Raw genomic sequence first — 19926 nt, 5'->3', positions numbered from 1 at the left:
AACGATATGTCTAATGTCGCATTTAAAGTTTATTTTAAGCACTCTCGACATTAGTGTTAATGTCAAAAGTAGGTCAAATAAGAAGCGACCCAACTAGAAGTAATACGTACTCAGTCATATACTTCAATCAAAAAACGTGCAATATAGTAATAGGATCTTTATTTCTGCAAAAGTTTTAATTTATTTTACACAATTTAAAGATTTTGTTTTATTTATTTTTATTTTGGACGATGGTTGCTGTTCAGATTTTGGACTGAATTTATGTATCGGAGTGACTTTGAATCTGAAAATACACCAGTTCAAGTATTACTTAATCAGATTTACTGCAATTTATCCCCTCCCCCTACTCTTATCAGCAAAAGTAAGCAAAGCTCTCAAAAATAATAGTACATAAACGTATTATTTATTTGTGGGAATCCTCGAAAATGCATTTCGTTTTCAAGCATAGACAATTTGTGGGTAATATGTGTAAAAAAGGAAAATAATTACTTTTGACGTAATCACCAAATAAGAAAATTAAAGACCCCCTCCCCCTATAGTATTTACGTAATACTTGAACGGCACCCCATCTGTAAGAAACTAAAGTAACTGCGTCTAATATGTGTCATTCAATTAATCAGATTTTTTCATTCATTATCATTAGGTAAGTAGGTTATCAGCCTTTTATACTGGACCCACCCAAGTTTTGCGTCTTATCTTAAATTTATTAGTAGGTACACAAAAGTGGATCATACCAGTGTTCACAACCTGAAATCAGGCATGTACCAGGCCCGTTAAAATGATCGTATATTGTTGATTTTACGTCTGAATTATCGTTTACTATTTATAATACACTAGCGACCCGCCCCGGCTTCGCACGGGTGCAATGCTGATACTAAATACACTACAGAAAAACTGCGGCCGGCCGCAAACGCTACGTCCCGCAATTTTTAAATCTGTAATATCTTCGAAAATATTCACTTAAATCATACGGTGTAAAGGGCCATATAGATCTATATTAAATTAACAATTTATTTAAGGTATTTAATTGGATAAGGATTTATGCTGTATTGGTTAAAATCGCATCGAAAATTAGCCATTATTTGTCGTAAAAAGTAAATGACAAAAAAAAGTTATTGTGGGTTATCCATAAGAGATAGACATATACCATCACGGACTTTTCTGTAGACCTTTTCAATGTGTACAATACTTAGTACATTATTTTGATAAAACTCGTAGGGTTCAGCCTGCGTTTGCAATGTAAGCGGAAAAAATTTAATTATTTACGACATCACATTAGAAACCTCAAAAATAACAGTATTTCTCCACTAAATAATGGATGTTATTATACATATAAACCTTCCTTTTGAATCACTTTATCTATTAAAAAAAACCACATCAAAATCCGTTGTGTAGTTTCAAAGATTTAAGCATACAAAGGGAAATAGGGACAGAGAAAGCGACTTTGTTTTATACTATGTAGTGATTAATTAAAAAAATATCGTACAATCTGTATAGGAAAGTAATTTATCAATATCATTTTCTAATACACGATATGGGTGGAGAGACGTGAGCCTTGCTAATAAAATAAAAAAATAATTAATAATAATAATAATAATTTTCGAATCGATTCTTTTTTTAAAGGAATTTATGACAAAAAATTTATCGCAAAGTTTTCGAGTGTTGTGACAATCACTAGGACTAGGGTCTCAACCCCTTGTCTGCTTCAAGTTTCCCCTTTCCAGATACTTCGAACTTGCTGCATACTTCACGTCTCAGTTTTATCCCTAACGTCTAATTAAAAATAACCTCGCGGCTTTTAATTTAACTTTTCGCTTAAATAACTTCTGCTCTTAATCATTGTTAACTGGTGAGAAGGACATAAATCAAGATTAGGATTTAGACTATTTAGATGAAGTATATATTTATTTCCAACACAAAGTTTTTACAATTTTCTTAACTGATAAATAGAGAATTAAAACAAATGTTGGTCCCTGTGGCAGTGTACCTTTAACGCTGGCAGCATTTCCTTGCTGTATTGCGATATTTATGAGTTGAGCGAGGAAAGCACCAGCTGTGGGGTCACCGGTACTATCTACCAGGCACCAACTTAATCACGTAAGAGTCTCTACTCCATAGGGAACGAAAAACAAAGTTGGAGGAAATACTTATATTTGAGCCGTTTATTGCTTGCTGTGCGGCCGCGCCAGCTTTTGTGCTTGTCCGAGAGAGGTGAGGCTAACGTGTCCACACAAGTAGCATAGCAAAGCCCGTCCCATCCTCCAAGGGATCGAAGACATCACTATCTCAGAAGTCTATCATAGTATATACATATTTTAATTGTTTAAGAGCAATGTTAGACAATTTGTTAGAATTAGTTTGAAGAAGTCTATTAAGTATGAGGGTGTGCAATTATTTAATCAATTACCGTGCGTGTTTAACCAATTCAAAAGGGCATTAAAGATACATATCAGAATGAGCCTAGTAGACTGTAATTGGGACGGCTGATGGCGACGTGTATCTCGTTCGTATATATTAAGTTTCTCATGTAAACAAAATACATTATTTTTTGTAAGTAGAAATAAAGTTCTTTAAACATTTTTTTTTAAGTTGAAACTTTTTGTAGAAATGTGACAATGTCAAAAAGTTTTTACTTTTTGTATACAACGACAATATAGAATCATAGCTAAGAACAAAAGCATGCCAGCACTTATCAGCTACCAATACTGGAAGCGTTTAAGAATTATCCCTGAGGTCGTGACTTTAGAAGCCGGCGTAGCCCCAATCGATCTTTCTTTAGGTGTGCCATACTTTCTCTATCTTCTTTTCATCTTCGAGGAAACTGGAATGTTTCCAAACAACAATGTGCCGAACAGCTAATCTCATTCTTGCATAACAGCAGTGAAATTGTTCGATTGTTACACCGCTTCTTACCGATTTGAATTGTAACAATTGTAACTTGTTTAGTTGAGAAATAACAGACCTAAACCTGCAGGAGATTCACCTGATGTTAAGTGATACATGGACTCACTTTACCAGAAGGCAAGTGCGTTGCCGGCCTTTTATGAACATATATAACAGAAAGGTCAATAGATATTTTTGCTGTTCGTTTCATTGTACGCACATAGAATCTATACAAGTATGTTTGTGCAGTCTATAGCTGTATCGTGGATTTTACAGTTGTGATTTTTTGAAGTGAGGCGAATGAGGGTAAAATTTTTACGGATGAATCACAATAATAATAATATTAGCGTCACGAAGATTTGCAGCGTTTTTCTCGAAGAAAAGGGAGAGAGCGATTGAGACCGACTGAGAGAGAGCGTGAGAAGGGCGAATTACCTTATAGAAATTATATTTTTTAAATTAAAATTTTGTAAAGAGAATTCATGAAAATATATTAGTATTTTATATTTTATGCAAAATAATTTATTGAAATCTTAAATGACGAATTGTAAATTAAAATGCCACGTGTTTTTATTACCGAAAAAATAAATTAAACAAATTAAATTTATAATTTGTATTAATTTTGGACACTTTTAATATTTTAATGGCAATTAAAATCATTAAATTCTTGACTAATACAGGAAGGCATGCTGCCTAAACATCTCCGTCTTAATATAAAACTTATGTAAATAGTAATAAAATTATAAAAAATATTACTTTATTTTTTATAATTAATTCAAAACAATTTTCAAGTAATCGAAACTCGATATTTAGATACTTACGAAAATTATCTAAGACGTGAACTGACCCAACGTCGCTCCGGGACATCAATCACCTCCCGATAACCGCATTACATCGTTATTAATTGTGAGTCCCAAAGAGAATTTCTTCCCAATCGATATCGCCCGCCTTGCCAATCGCTTTCTTCTAATACATTGAAGAGCTAAGTCTCCCGTTGTTGGCTTTCAGCGCCATAAACGCGGTAATGGTAATGTTTCAACGCGGTAGGGTTGAGAACCTAGAAAGTAGGTCGAGGCACTCCCTCGGCTTTCATTGAACCACCACTCGGGATAAAGCCTAATTTTATTGCTCTGCTTTCGATCGTGTCATTCCCCTTGATAAATTGAAATAAAATAATTCACAGTACAACTTGGATCGTAATAAAAGTCTTAGCCTGCAGTAATGAATCATACGCGACAAGGGCATTTTAAAAAGTAGCGTGTTACGAAATTGTAGTACTTTTAATCATAAATGCTATGTTGAAAAATTAAAAGTATTTTATTAGGATTGAAAGTTAGTATTGGTGACTTTCTAAGGATTTAAGCGTTCGCAAGTTCGCAGTTACTCGATATATGTCGTTTTTGTTGATTTGGTTATGCATTCCTTGCACTTTGCCATTAGTATTTCTTTTTTTATTATTTTCCTTACTAGGGTTGTTGCATCTCTAATAATTTGTTGATGACTCATTGGTCTAGTGGTTAGTACTGACTGCGAATCCATGGGTCCCGGGTTCGATCCCCGGCTGAGACGAACATCGATGTGATGAGCATTTGGTGTTGTGCTTAGGTCTTGGGTGTTCAAATATGTATTTATATGTCTATCTATCTATAATATGTATGTATATCCGTTGCCTACCCATAACACAAGCTTCACCAGCTTAGCATGGGACTAGGTCAATTGGTGTGAATTGTCTTAAAAAAAAAATATGTTACTTGTTTTTTTGGAACGAAGTTCCTTATCGCGCCTTGTGAAAGGGGGCTAGACGGAAAAAATTCTTACGAAAAGTTGTCACGACACTTTTTTGCTATTTGCTATTGTCACCTATTTGCTATTACACCGGTCCTCGTCCGATCACCGAAGTTAAGCAACGTCGGGCGAGGTCAGTACTTTGATGGGTGACCGCCTGGGAACACCTCGTGATGTTGGCTTTTTTTCGTCGTAAGATTGGTGTCGAGAAAATCTATCATACTATTATGATACTAATTAACATATAAATTAATCGAAAAGAATTTCGTTCCATCCGGGTGTCCCTTGACACTTCTAAAGTTTTTTTATTGTAACTAAGTCAGGTTACTAAAATAAATCTCTATGTTCTATTTTGTACTAAAAAATAGAAGTCTTCAGCAAATGGTGCGTCTCATTATACCTACCGAATTGGTGTCGTCGTTCCAAACAGGCTCATTAGGCGTCGAGATCTCTAAGTCTCAGCTCTCAGGAACAGCAAGTACTTTGTACACAGTACTCGCATTTTTACGTACCTTCGTAAATTGGCGTTTTATATTACACTTCCAAGTGAATTCCGGTTTCTTTTATGTACATTTTAAATTAAAATAGCGAATTCACTTAACGCGTTGCTGTAGTTCGCGACCTATTTTTCACGAACGGCGCTGCAAGTGGCAATATTTTGCCCTTGGTTATTAGGTTACGGGTATAACTCGAATGTATTCTAAGTAATATTGTGAGTGAGAGTTATTAGCAATATTCATTGATCTCGAACATATTATTATACTCGGAACAAACGCAGGCTGTAATTTCCCCGCAATAGACTATATAAAGTTAGTCATTCTTTTTTGGGAAAAGGCATACTCTTCTTTAATAAAGTCCCTGAGGCTCTTTTATCTCTGCCTTTTAATAAATTTAAGAAATGTATTAAAGAAAAGCTGTGTAGCGCCAGTGTTTTTTTTAAATATATATGTATAAATAAAATAAAATAAATAAGTGGCGCGAGTGTACATGAGCGTGAATACGCAATATTTTAGTGCCCGTCAATATTAAACTTAAGTCCATGTAAGCTTAATCTTCATCAGAGCCCTTACAGAATATTGTTTGGCGTATCATTAATATTGTCTTTTGATTTACGATATAGAACTTAATATAAACTAGTACATATTACATTCTATATAACTGGACGTTTAGAGTGGTTTTCGGCAATTAGTTAGCGACCGACTGCTACATCAAGTTAACAGAAAACTATTTGTTTAGAGTCTATTAAAATGTTTTCTTAACGTGTTATTGTCGCAATCTTCGCAATTAAAACAAGAAATTGCCCAACTGAACAATTCATTTGCTTGATGCATTATTGGTCACCTAACTAGACGATTTGCATGTGTTTAGAAGCTTTGTTGCATTTAATGTAGTGAACGCGTAATCACCTAATTGATTGGATGATTAAAGCGACCAGTGGCTTAGAAATGTAATATGAACTATTATAGGAATAACTAAGTATAGATATCCAACAGAAATATAAATCAGTCTAACTATACAACATTTCTTTTTTATGTAACAGAAGGCATCTGATTTATTTATTTATTACATTTTAGGAAGATTTAAAGAAAAAGTCTTTGTTAAATACGGTAAGCGGTAGGAGCTGGTACCGGGGAGCTCCTGCCCAGAGATGAGAACAGTACTCCACGTGGGGCCGATTTTACTCTTTATAAAGTTGTGGGCCGGAGTGAAGTAACGCCTCGCCTTGCTGAACACACCAAGCTTCTTAGAAACTTAGCCTTTACTTCCAAATGACCGCGAAACTGAACGTCATCCACCCAGTATTCCGATGCTACGTACCTGAGGCATAAGACAAGCGTTGAGAGTGGAGTAGCGAGAAAGGGTGTTTTTTAAGGGGAAATAACTATAATATTTATCTCTTTTTATCATAGTGTAACCACGCTTAAACGAAAGAGACGAATGATTTTTGTGACAAAGAGTAATAAACCGTTACTATTTCCAAAGTCAATTAAATCGTTTAAGCCAAAAAGAAATATATTCGTTTTACGATAAAGCTATGCTTTACGATTGCAATATTTATGACTATAACGACATTGAAGTATTGACATGTTGTGATACTTATTTATAAGAGTACTTTACTTTTTTCTTTTTTCTAGGCGCTAATTAAAGTTTTAATTAGGCGCCTGATAGATAGTACCGGTTACCACAGAGGTGGTGCTTTCCTAGCTTATGCGTTAAAGGTACAAAACAGGTACAGGAACCAAAGTTTTTAAATTTGTTTTATTTTTCTATTTATTAATTTTTAATTATTATTATTATTACTATGTATGTTAAGAAAACTGTAAATACTGTATATTTGTGTGTTAGAATTAAAGATTTTCATACTTCACTATTAAAGGAATACATACATAAATATACACGTAGCACGCACGTGAAGGTTTACATAAACAAACCTTCGTAGAAAACGTCGAAATGTCGGAACAAAATATTCATTGTGTTAAAGAATATTAATCACCATTTACTATTATTTACACAAACAAAAACAACACAAATACGACTATGCGTAATAATTTATAGCAGACAGCTGTGCCTTATGGACAAACGACTATTTACTTAAAATAATTAATAAGTGTTACCTTATAGAAGTAAAGTTCTAACATAACTATTAATGTAAAACAAATAACTAATACTAATATTTATGTACAGCTAAAAAACAAACAATAATATTTAGACTAAATTACATACTACCTAACAAATGATATTACTGAAAAGAAAATAAAGTAAAAACATCTCAAATTTATTTCCCAGTCTTCCCGGGTCTGTCGCAAATATATCAAGAACTGCCCTGCGATTGCTAATAAACAATAAACTACAAGCTCCCACCTTTTCAGAATGCCAAATCAGAAAATGACTGCTTCACGACTGATTTCAGAGCGACCGCCGATGCGAAAACCGCTGTGTGAGTTCGAAAAGTGAGTTACAGAATCGCAGGCTGGTGCGTTTAGGATACGGATAGGTAGCGAATTCATACGCGAAATTGGCAACTGTTGGCGAATGACAGTTTCTGTAGTCCATTCCAAACAGCAGAGAACGAGTTCTCAAATGAATTAGAGTTCATCATTAATTTCAATTCATTCCTTAACTAATCGGGTATAAAGTTTTGTGTTTAAGTTTAACTACCGCTATTGCATTTACTAAAATTTTCATAAATGAATTAGAATTTCTTCTCGAAACTAAGTATTGGTGTATAGCTAATTATAACCTTTATTTAAAACATCTAAGTAAATCTAAATCATTAAATATTAACTACACAGTAAGTAAAGCCCCGAAGTATACGAAGTAAATCATTATGGTTTACCGTTTCTGTACATTAATTGGTTTTGAAAGTTTTGAAAACTGTGGTTAGTGAACTCCTTTTTACTTCTCAATATGAATTCCCTGAAGCTTAGGATAAGGATTTTCGTGTCACTTATTATCTTCAGTTCTAGGACTTACTTTTTTATCATGAATAATTACTCGACCCGCTGACTCAGCGACCCAAAGTGATCCTACGAAACTAAAGAACGCCAGTATTGCTTGCCAATCAGCACATGGAGCTTGGGCAAGATGGGCTATTTATTTATTTCTTTACAAAACCTTACCATCGCTCGGCTGATACATTGTTACTTAAGAAAAACAAAATACAAGATTTAATGTGACAACGAAATAGGCAAGCATAAAAACACGAAGAAAAAAATAATACAACTATTCATTTAAACTAAAGGAAAATTTATTTCAAAGTGTGAGGGTAGCAACTATGGATATCCAGACCTAGCTTGTTTGTTAGAAAGCTTAATCTGGATATCGGTGAGTTTTTACCAAAACGCGCTCTTCTGAGGGATGCCTGGGAATATCTAGAGGGTACACGGTTTAAATTTAGTTCAAAGGTTGAGGTAATCAACCTGATTCTTAATAATTGAAAGTATCATTCATATTTCGTTTGGTGCCATGTCTCGGACATTTAAGCAATAAAATTGGTTGTTGATGTTGTTGGGAAGTTCATAAAGTTTTTTCAAGTGAATACGCAAACTTAATTGCGGTACTATAAATATTATTTTATTGAAAACTGGTCCCGGTATCGGTGAACCCTTCGCGACATCCTTGTCCCAGAACTACTGAATATTTTACTATGAATATTGCCTTTATTTTGTTACTTCTATTTATTTTTAGGGCCTGGAGGGCCTGTAGGGCAGGACAGAAGCTCAATGGAGTGAGCGAAGTACGAAGTAAAGGCCTTCCTTGGTGAAGGCGGTTTTTACCCTAATCTGATTTAGACTTTTATTTATTGTACGAATGTATGTATTATATACGCAATGTTAATATTACTTGTATTTAAATAATTATGTTAATAACATTATAATTTTTGACCAAATTGCGACGGTACACGCCTACAGGAGCTGTTTTTAATTAATTCAACAGACCTAGTTCAGTCTGAAATTATCATAATTATAATTTCAAATATTGCGAGCTCGAACAAATCAAATTAGGAACAATTTAATCCATTGTTACTTGCTAATTAGCGTTTGACATTCTCTATGCCTATAGATAAACAACGTTCGAATCCTTTAGTAGAATATTATATTCGAATAAGAATTGCTACTTACGCAATGACATGAAATAGGATTAAGTTACATTTACTCTACCATTGAATTTAGCGCGCCTATTTATGTTCAAATTTTGGTAATAGTTCGTCGATAGATAAGCGTTGTCTCTTAGGCAAGCTTTCATGGCATAAAATTAAGTAAGAGAAGTATACAAACCAATGTGAATGTATTAAATGTAGGAATTTGTAAAAAAAAATTATGATGCCCGGTAGAAAACCGCTCCTAATGATTTAAGTGATGCTCAGCTCCATTCAGCTTAATTAGAAGACTGTTGGCCTAGTGGCCTCAGCGTGCGACTTTCATCACTGAGGTCGTAGGTTCGATCCCCGGCTGTGCACCAATGGACTTTCTTTCAATGTGCGCATTTGACATTCGCTCGAACGATGAAGGAAAACATCGTGAGGAAACCGGCCTGCCTTAGACCGAAAACATCGTTGGCGTGTCAGGCACAGGAGGCTGATCACCTACTTGTCTATAAGATTAACAAATGATCATGAAAAAGATACAGAAATCTGAGACCCAGACCTAAAAAAGTTGTAGCGACACTGCTTTATTTTATTTTCATTAGCGGATACCCTGAACATCTTTGTCTCACATTCCTAACACATAAGGATTTTTCAGTTCAGTGACATAAAAGCACTGTACAAAAAACAATTAGTAGACGCAAATGTATTTGCATTTCATTGGTTGAATAAAATCGTTTCGCACCAATTTACATAACATCCCACCGTTTTCGTATTCGTAGTACAAGGCGATCGTCAATGTTAACGTATCATTGCGTTCTTTCAAAGGCTGTGCCACTTTGGTGCTGACAAAAAATTCAATGAACAATGCGCAAATATAAAGCGTATGCATGAGGCGGTTATGTAGTATGGCGGTACGTTCCAAATCTCTTTATTTTGTGCCAAAGGATGTCTATGGCTGGCTGGTTTTTGTCTTTTTCTATGCAGTAAATACTTTTGTTAACTAGAACAGAACATTGTATGAAGAATGAAATCTCTTATTGTTTCGTAGTTATTGCGTAGTTTTACTGTAATCGTGTATTACTAATTCACTATTTTCCAACTAACTGGATTAAACTGCGCAAAGTATTTTTAATTTTAAACGAATAAAGTTTTAAACAAAATAATTTAATGTTATAAAAGTGATTTTGTGTGTGCTTTTAATGTGTGATGCAATATTTGCGCAAGTACCTACTTGTAGTAGGAAAATACTTACAAAACTTTCATGAATGCCATTGATAAATTTACATTAAACTAGCAGACCGGCCAAGCGTTGCTGTGGCTAAGGTTTTTGTTATATTACATAGTAGTAAACTATTCAAGTCAACAGTCATGGGGACCACCATGCTTTATTGGTGTTAATCCCATTAAATTGTAGCTTATTTGAAACGTTAGTACTTTCAACACAGCGCCATCTGTTAGAATTGTGACTATCAAATAAACAAATAATTTGCAATAAAATAATATTGCGGGTATAAATTGAGATGTAAGCTATCCTATCTTTTAAGTTAGATCAAAGTGCACACGGTGTGCACTTTGATCGATTTGATTGAAATCGGTTTGGTAGTTAAGGAGTCCATAGCGGACAAACAACGTGACACGTAATTTATATATATTAAGATATAATTCGAATGAGCACGTAATAATCTTATTACTAATTGTAGTTACTAAATACTAATCTGATAAATCATTTCTAGCATATTTTGGTAGAAGATGCCATCCTATAGATTCCGTCTTTAAATCAACTTTCAGTGCAAAGTTACACTATTGCATCTTCACAAACAGAATATATCAGAAGACTCAATTTGCGTGGAAAACTATTTCAAACGCTAGAGAAAATACGACTCTAATAAAAGTGACGTGTTACTTGGAGACACTGAGATGTAGTCTCCAATAACATTTCATTTCATATACTATTTTATATGACGAAATGTATGGCAAGTGGAATATGCTGGAAATTCCTGTAGAATCTTTGCTATAAAACTGCGGAATACACTTCTCAATTCCATTCGTTCATCACTCTCTATCATCTCTCTAAGAATATAAAAGACTTCTCAATATTAAACTCATACATATATATTATATATAAAAGATAAACATATTTATTAGACAAAATACGCTTTCGGTCGTACATTTATAAATGGAAAGTTTGTCAGCATAACCTGAAACTTTTCAGAAAACCAAATTTTTTTGTAGTGGCGTTTTCAACATTCCTATTCGAGATGCTACGTAATGTGATCTTCATTTATTCTTTATAAATTTTACGACATATTAACATTACATACAACATAAAGACATATTACATTTATAGGCTAAAGTACGCATGGCAAAGGGTCGGTAAAGAAGGGTCGTAGTTTGATCTTACCGTCAATCGGGAAATGGCAGAAGCAAAACATAATTTGTCTATTGACCAAAAAGCAATGATTAGATCAAAGAAAAGGGTCTGCGAAAATGAGTTTATGGTTAAGGAAACGTTTTATTGTAATATTATTATAATATAATTATATCAAAGAACTATTTCTCGTTGTTACTTTTAAAAGAGCGGATCTAGAATTCGAGTCGGAGGTCTCACGATCCCAATACCAATCTGATTTCTCTTGTACATTATAAACACACTTGTATATTCAGATTTATAAAAAATACATCAGTCTAATTGCACAGGTATAACTAAATAACTCATACGATATATATAGGTACTATTTTCCTCTTAGCGCAAACACAATTCGATAGAAAGAGACATAACACATCGGTTTCTATGTTTATTATGTGTAAAATCGAAATAGTATTGGTCGTTTTTAAACAGATTTAGTAAATATACAGTAATAAAAGCGTAAAATGCAAGACTTAGTCGGGGACTTATGCAGGACAACGGATTAACTACTGTATAACTACTACATCATATTTTTACTATTATTAATATTAATGTCTTCCTCTTTATTAATGAGTATCAGATCTTAGGTCATGCCAAGTAATACAAAGTAGCTTTTTTCTATTCAACAATACAAAAGCAAGAAATAGTCCGACTTCGTGCAGTTTTATGAAGCAAGAATTTTGTAGGAAAGTTTTATCTTGTAATTACTCAAGCCACTGTCAATGATGGATCTCTTCCTTGGTCTATCATGATTTATGGAGCAACTTACTAACTTAAAAAGTAAAACTACGACGGACGTCTTATAAAATAATTTATTATCTTTATTTACGCAAATATCACCCAAAAGAAAATAAATTTTATATTTGTTTGTTTTTAACTTATGAAACTCTACCCTCCATTTGTACTGTTGATTATGAAGATATAGTACCTATTGATCAAAATTCCCTATGACATCATTTTATTTCAATTAATATTTAAGAGTAAGATAGTTTTAAAATACACAGCAACATAATAATGCATACAAAATCATTCAAAATCAGGCATTAATTAAATTTTGGTTGGAAATAAACAGTATTACACCCAAGTATATATTATTTAGAGTAGTAGGCTTAGTGGCTTGTGCTCTTAACTCTGAGGTATTGCGACCCACAATGTTAACCCTCGTTCGATTATCTAGATGATAAAAGGGCCTGGGACTAGTGCTAGACAGGCTACTTCTAATTAATTTGCGATATTTGTTTTAAAATAAGTGTTGTTTGATGATTTGCTATTTTAAAAGAGTAGCGAGAGTTTTTTACGCCGGCTTTTTCTCTCGGCCTACACCCTCTGTCTTCTTTGCCGATGAGTAGGGATGTCTACCGATTCAAATTTAATGACGTGGAATAAGTGATGCCTGTATCCTATATTCTATAATAAACATATTTTTTTTATTTTTACGCCGAAGGAAAATATGTTGACGAAACCAGTACTTCTTGGAACCAAAAATCAACTGTCTGAGTTAAGCAAAGAAGGCTGACTTACTTGCCAATAAAAATAACGTTGTAGCGTCACTCCTTTATTTACTGGACATGTTAAATAAATGCTTATGAAAACAACCAGTTACACGAAGCTATAGTTTTAAAAATATTGAAAGCAATTATTGTTTGACGTAGTTTCCAGGATGGTAAGTGCACTACAGTGAAGACCGAGGTCCTAGAAGTTGAATTATTTAATAGCTCTAGAAAAGTAGTATGGTGCTTGTGGGTTCGTTGACATTATTGAAATTAAAACTGAAGCAGATGGTTGCCGACCGAAAGTTAGGGGTTAAAGACTTTTCTAGGACCTAGGCTTTGCGATCGATAGAACGTGTTCTACCTGAGACCTTTATCATAGTTTTTTTCATATACATCAGATAATTTTAGTTTTCGGCAGTTTAGAATTCTATACAATACTTCTTTACATGTATTCTACTCGAACGATGCATGTTCGTGATTTGGTTTAGTTCCAAATACACACGAAGCGCTTCTTAAGTTTTCCATATAAACATATATCGTTATTTTTTATTACGGTTTTATTCAATTTTAAGTATTATTTGTGCTAAAGCCTCGAATGTTTGTGTAACATGTGATAGCGTTTCTACTGCTTTGTTTAGTTACGAAAGTTTGTTTCACAATTTGTGGCGTCAAATCGTAATGACTTGTCAAGATCAAGATTGTCGACCTTTTATTTAATATTATAAGTACATATTTGAGAGCTATGAGTTCGAAGTATTAAAAGCTTACGTACATATATATTACAAAGTCCCGGTTACTGTTTTCTGTAAACATATTTTGCATTGGGTCTTAGGTTTTTTTTGTTCTAGACAAACGGGCAGGAGGCTTATCTGATGTTAAGTGATACCTCCCCGCCACCCACAGACACTCACAATGCCAGAGGGCTCGCGAGTGCGTTGCCGTCTTTTAAGAATTGGTACGCTCTTTTCTTGAAGGACCCTTATTTGAATTGATTCCGAAATACTTCAGTGGGCAGCTGGTTAAAAATAGTGGAGTGCGCGGCAAAAACCGCCTTAAAAACGTTTATTTGTGGAACGACGGACGTCGAGGTGAAACGGGTGGAATTTCGTATTCTGCCTCGACGTATGATGATTAAACTCAACTGCAGGTATTAATCCGAACAAGTAACTGTTACACTGATGGTAACGGTACAGAATATGTAACCACAGAATTAATAGTTAAACCTAAAACTAAAAAAAAATACACTTTTTTAGAGGCACCCATCAAAATGTTTGTACGCGCGCAAACGTTAACCGTAGAGCGATGTTTGACATACTAGTCATATGATGCAAATTTTATGGCGGTTCGGTTAGTGAATGTCTATAAGCTATGGCGTACCCCGAATCCCGACAATATGAGCAGCCTAGTTAAGCGTGTGATCCTCAGTGTCATTTCTAGCCGCAGCTCAATAGATTATTTATGTGCGCAATTAACACTTGCTCGAAGAAAAACATCATAAGAAGTCCAAGGAGTACCCGACGTGCGAGGCTAATTGTTTCAGATAATGAGGCGAATGTAATTTTAATTTTTAAGTTTAGTATCAATTATTAATTTTGCTTAAAACTACAATGATTAAAAAAAGTTTTTGTAATTAATAATATGTAAATAAGACTTTTTCTCTATCTAAATGTACTAATTTAAATTTTATACACTATATAATACTTCCTATCTCATTTTCTCCGACGTTAAATCGCATAAAGTCCCCGGTTTTACTCCGTCACTTTTGGATCTTATTTTTGTTTCCTCTCCTCACCTTGTCACTAAGCATGGGCAACTTCCTGCTGTCGCCTTCTCTCACCATGACCTTCTCTATCTCTCCTTTAAAGCGAAGCCACCCAAACAGAAGCCCACGGTAGTTATGCGTCGCAGCTTTGGTGGAATCGACCATGATAGCCTGCTCAGTGATGCATCCAAAATTGACTGGAGTGGTCTGTACGACTTAGCTTACCTCGACGACAAAGTTGAGTTGTCACTTCTTCCATCACAAACCTCTATGATAAGCACGCCCCATTGAGACGTGTTAAACTTAAACATTTACCTGCTCCCTGGCTCTCTGATGAGATAAAAAGATTGATTCACCAAAAAAACAGAGCCATAGCTAAAATGAGAACTGCCAAATCTGACGCGGAGCGCGAAAAATATAAAGTAGTTCGCAATCGTTGTAATACTCGCTGTCGTGATGCTCAAAGGCAACATATCCACGACTCAGTATCCAATGGCGACACCTCAAAAATCTGGAAGTTCCTCAAAACCCTGGGGATTGGCAGATCGGCACAGAATATTATTTCTCCAGCAATAGATATAAACAACCTTAACTCTCACTTCACCTGTTCTCCTGCCCACGATAAGTCTTCTCTTAGGAAGACAATCAATAATCTAGCTTCTCTTCCAACTCCAAACTTCATGCCTTTTAATTTCACTGAATTCACCGAGCGCGAAGTGGAGGGTTGCATACTGTCTATCTCGTCGGATGCTGTCGGATGCGATCAAGTTAGTCGTGCTATGATCTTACCTATCTTGCCAGCTATTCTTCATGTTATTACTCATATTTTTAATTATTCAGTTACTTGTGGTAAATTCCCTACTTCTTGGAAGGATAGTCTAGTTATTCCTATTCCCAAACGGCCCGATCCAATTAACTTTTCTGACTTCCGGCCCATTTCTATTCTACCATTCCTATCTAAAGCTTTAGAGCGCCTTATACACTCGCAGCTTAGCGGATTTCTGAATAAAAACTCAATTCTAGACCCTCTCCAATCGGGTTTCCGCCCGGGGCATAGCACGACTACTGCATTGGTTAAAGTTTGTGACGACATTCGCCGAGGGATGGATGGTGGGCAGCTCACTGTTCTCACTCTGCTTGACTTTAGCAATGCTTTCAATACTATGAACTTTGAAATTCTGCTTGGGTTGCTTCGCTCTATGAATATCTGTCCATCCGCTATTGACTGGTTTCATAGCTATCTTAACGGTCGTCGGCAGCGTATTAAAATGAATGATGCTTACTCTCAGTGGAATAGTATAAGTGCTGGTGTTCCGCAGGGTGGCGTTCTTTCACCTCTTCTTTTTTCTATCTTTATCAATACCCTGACTGCACATCTATCCGCTAGTTATCACCTTTACGCTGATGACCTCCAAATCTACGTTCAGTCTACACTGGATGAGCTTCCTCTTGCAATACAGGCGATGAATGATGAACTTGAAAACATAGCCAACTGGAGTAAAGACTTTGGTCTTCAAATTAATCCTGCCAAGAGTCAAGTCATCATCATCGGAAGCCCTTTCTTTATTTCAAGAGTCAAATGGGCTCAGCTCCCTGGTGTTTACCTTGACGGTGTGGCCTTGGCCCTCAATAAGACTGTTAAAAACCTTGGGGTCTTCTTCGACCAAACGTTTTCCTGGGGTCATCACGTAAAGGAGATCAGCCGTAAACTTTACCGTAGCCGTAGTCTTTCTAATTTCCTTCCTATCCGCACTAAAACTATGTTAGCGCAGTCTCTTCTGCTTCCTATTCTTGATTATGCGGACTCATGCTCCTCTGATTTGAACGAAGAGCTTCTTGACAAGATCGAACGCCTGCAGAATTTCTGCATACGTTTCATATTTGGTCTTAGAAAATATGACCATGTGTCTAAATTCCGCAGGCAGCTGGGGTGGCTACCTATTCGATTCAGACGTCACGCTCATCTTCTTCAACTTCTATACTCAATTCTTTTCAATCCGAAAACCCCTTCTTATCTCAAAAATCACTTCAAATTCTTAGGTCCTTCTAACTATATGTTACGCTCTTCTAATAGATGTTTATTGGAAATTCCATCCCACACTTCATCCTTCTTAGGCAATTCTTTTACGATCTCCGCCATTAAGTTGTGGAATACGCTGCCTGACTCCGTACGATTGGCTACCTCTCTGTCATCTTTTAAAACTCTTCTGTATAATCATTTCTTAACCTTATCCTATCCTCATCAATCGTGACTTGTATAATTCTTATGTAAATCCTTTTACATCACTATTCGCTGTCCATGTATTTGTAAGATTAGCTTTTAAGTTTTTAGTTTGTATTACTTTAGATTAAGGATTCTGCACTTCTCGCACGCATGTTTCTTTTTTATTTTTTTAAAGTTTTTCTCTTAACTAGGGTTGCCTGGAAGAGATCGCTTATTAGCGATAAGGCCGCCCGTTGCATCCCATAGAATTTTTATGTATTGTGTTTCTTTCATTTGCAACGAAGGGTAAATAAATAATAAAATAAAATAAATAAATAATATGATGTATGTGTCTGTCTCTTTTAACTTTCGCTGTTTCGTTTATTATAGATTAATTAAGGAAACAGATAATTTATGCAGTAGAAATTTCAATTGCTACTTACAATATCTGTATAAGTATTAAGTATGTATCTTTTATCTGCCAAGGCTCGGAATAAAAAATTTACGCAATGTTATATATTTATTATTTTATGTGAAATGCAAACTCATACTGTTATAAACTTGTTTTATTAAACCTTGTATGTTATTTCAGGTATGTATGCAGAGTTAATCTAAACAAGAAAGTTGTGGTAAGCGAAATGAATAATTAAGTTTAAATGATATTACTTTATAAAATTTGAAATCTTTTGGAGATTTATACAATATATTTGGAGAAATTCGGAGAATCACTCCTCATTAAGATTAACAATAGTTCGAAAAAGTAATTTAAAATAGTGAAAAACAGATGGTTGCATTTCTAAGTAGTATGAATATTTAATGTATCATTTTCCGGCACCGTGAATTCATCCAACTTGAAAGATTTATGCCGAGCGAAATCTCGAATTTACGGCTGTGCACTTGGAATATCCAGATATTCTTCGATACTTCGGTACGTAATTTAAATCGCATATACGACATACATAGACAAAAAAGCTTTTAATTGCAATAGAAAAATAAAAGAGGAAGTAGCAGAATCGGATAATAAATGTTACAAACAAAGGATACAAGTCTTTTGGCTTAATATACAAGATATCTATATATTATTATGTTATAAATAGTTTGCATTTAAGATATTTAAGAATCAGGTGGATTGCCCCAACCAAAACTAAATTTAAATTTTGTGTACCCTCTAGTTCCCCCTGACATCCAGATCAGAGCATTCTGACAAACGAGCTGAACAGTTACTCCCCTCAAACTTTGAAATCAATTTTCCTTTAGTTTTAATATTTTGCTTGTCATATTAAATCTTGTATTTTATTTATCTTCAATACCAATATATCAGTGAGCCGAGAGTTGGCAAGCTATTGTAAATAAATAAAAATAAATCAATCAAATGGCGCTACAACCTCTTTAGGTCTTGGCCTCAGATCTCTGAATCTGTTTCATGATCATTTTTTAAATCTAATAGGAAAGTAGACATGTCGGTTTTCCTTCACCGTTCGAGCAAATGTTAAATGCGCACATAGAAAGAAAATAATCGGAATTAGGAAAACAATTTATCTTTTTAAATACCTATAATTTTTGTTTCTAAACCTAATTACGTACAATGAATGTTTATGTTAATAATAACCACTAATAAAGAACCACAGACTAAAAACTTTAATCTCTTAATAGAGAAAACTGATTAATAACTTAGCAAGTAGGTATCAACCTTCTGTGCTTGACACACGCCGTCTTTTTAGGGTCTAAGGCATGTAGGTTTCCTCGCCATTCACAGGTTCCAAGTCCATTCGGGCACGGCCGGGGTTCAACCGGGTTCACTGTTTTGCATAAATAACGAGTTAAATAATATAAGATTATTTTTCAGCTCTCATCTAACGTTTACAACCAAATATAGAATGTTTTATGTGTACGTTATTTGTTTATGTACATTCGTACGCCAAGTTGTATGGTTTCTTTCAATGAAAAGCAATATAAACCAATCAAACAGCGCCAGGGGGTATAACAAAGGCAAAGTCAAAGTTCAGGCCAAATTAGAAGGTCAATCGTGAAGAGACGTAAAGTTTTAGCTAGGTTTCTTATTCAAATATATTGTAAAAATTCAGTACTAAAGAAATTCCATGGCCCAGCAAAGAGTCTTGACCATGCCATTAGATCGCCCATATAAACAGACTAACTAAAAAAGATCTTAAAACTATCCACTGATACTGAACCGGAATATGAATTATACCTAATACTAATCACTGTAGTTATCTGATCATACGCGTCCATTAAAATTACAGTACGGAAATTCTCGTTGGCTTTACCGTGCTTGTTAGTCGGTCATTATAATTCTATTGCTACTAACGACACTGGCAAAATCGTCCATCTCACATTGTTCAAATTGCTTTAGAACTTTACGATAGTACAGTTATAGGAGCGTTGGAAATTGTTGCGTTTAGTTACCAATGTGCTGAAGTTTGTTCGTTTACATTGAAACTTAAAAATACATTGTAATGGCAGTTGCAAATAAGTTAGTATTTATCTTTTGGTCTAGATGAAATGATTGATTAATGTTTATTCAACCTACCTACTTTTTGTATGGTTTAGATTTTCGCACCAGAGGCGCTTGATGATTGTCAGAAGTGTATATTTGATACAAACACATTAGCGTTTATAGGTTTCAAGTGATAATAGATTGCGTATATATAATACTAGCTGACCCGGCAAACGCTGTTTTGCCATGTATATTATTTCTAGGAAACATTTTTTTAGTTCAATAAAAGTCTATCTACTATAATAAGAAATAGGGGTTGATTGTAGAGGGGTGAAAATTAAGGGTTGTAT

General features: G+C 34.7%; 1 protein-coding gene and 1 pseudogene across 1 annotated transcript in view; both read left to right on the top strand.

The window, feature by feature from the left end:
- The window catches only part of LOC125055030 (inactive rhomboid protein 2), a 104880-nt gene that overhangs the window by 17481 nt on the left and 67473 nt on the right, over nucleotides 1-19926 (top strand). The gene's annotated exons all lie outside the window — the stretch shown is intronic.
- Nucleotides 4733-4850, top strand: LOC125055651 (annotated as a pseudogene).

Source organism: Pieris napi, chromosome 13 (genome assembly GCF_905475465.1).
Source record: "Pieris napi chromosome 13, ilPieNapi1.2, whole genome shotgun sequence".
In the NCBI taxonomy this organism is placed as follows: Eukaryota; Metazoa; Arthropoda; class Insecta; order Lepidoptera; family Pieridae; genus Pieris; species Pieris napi.
This window is presented reverse-complemented; position numbering and strand designations above follow the sequence as displayed.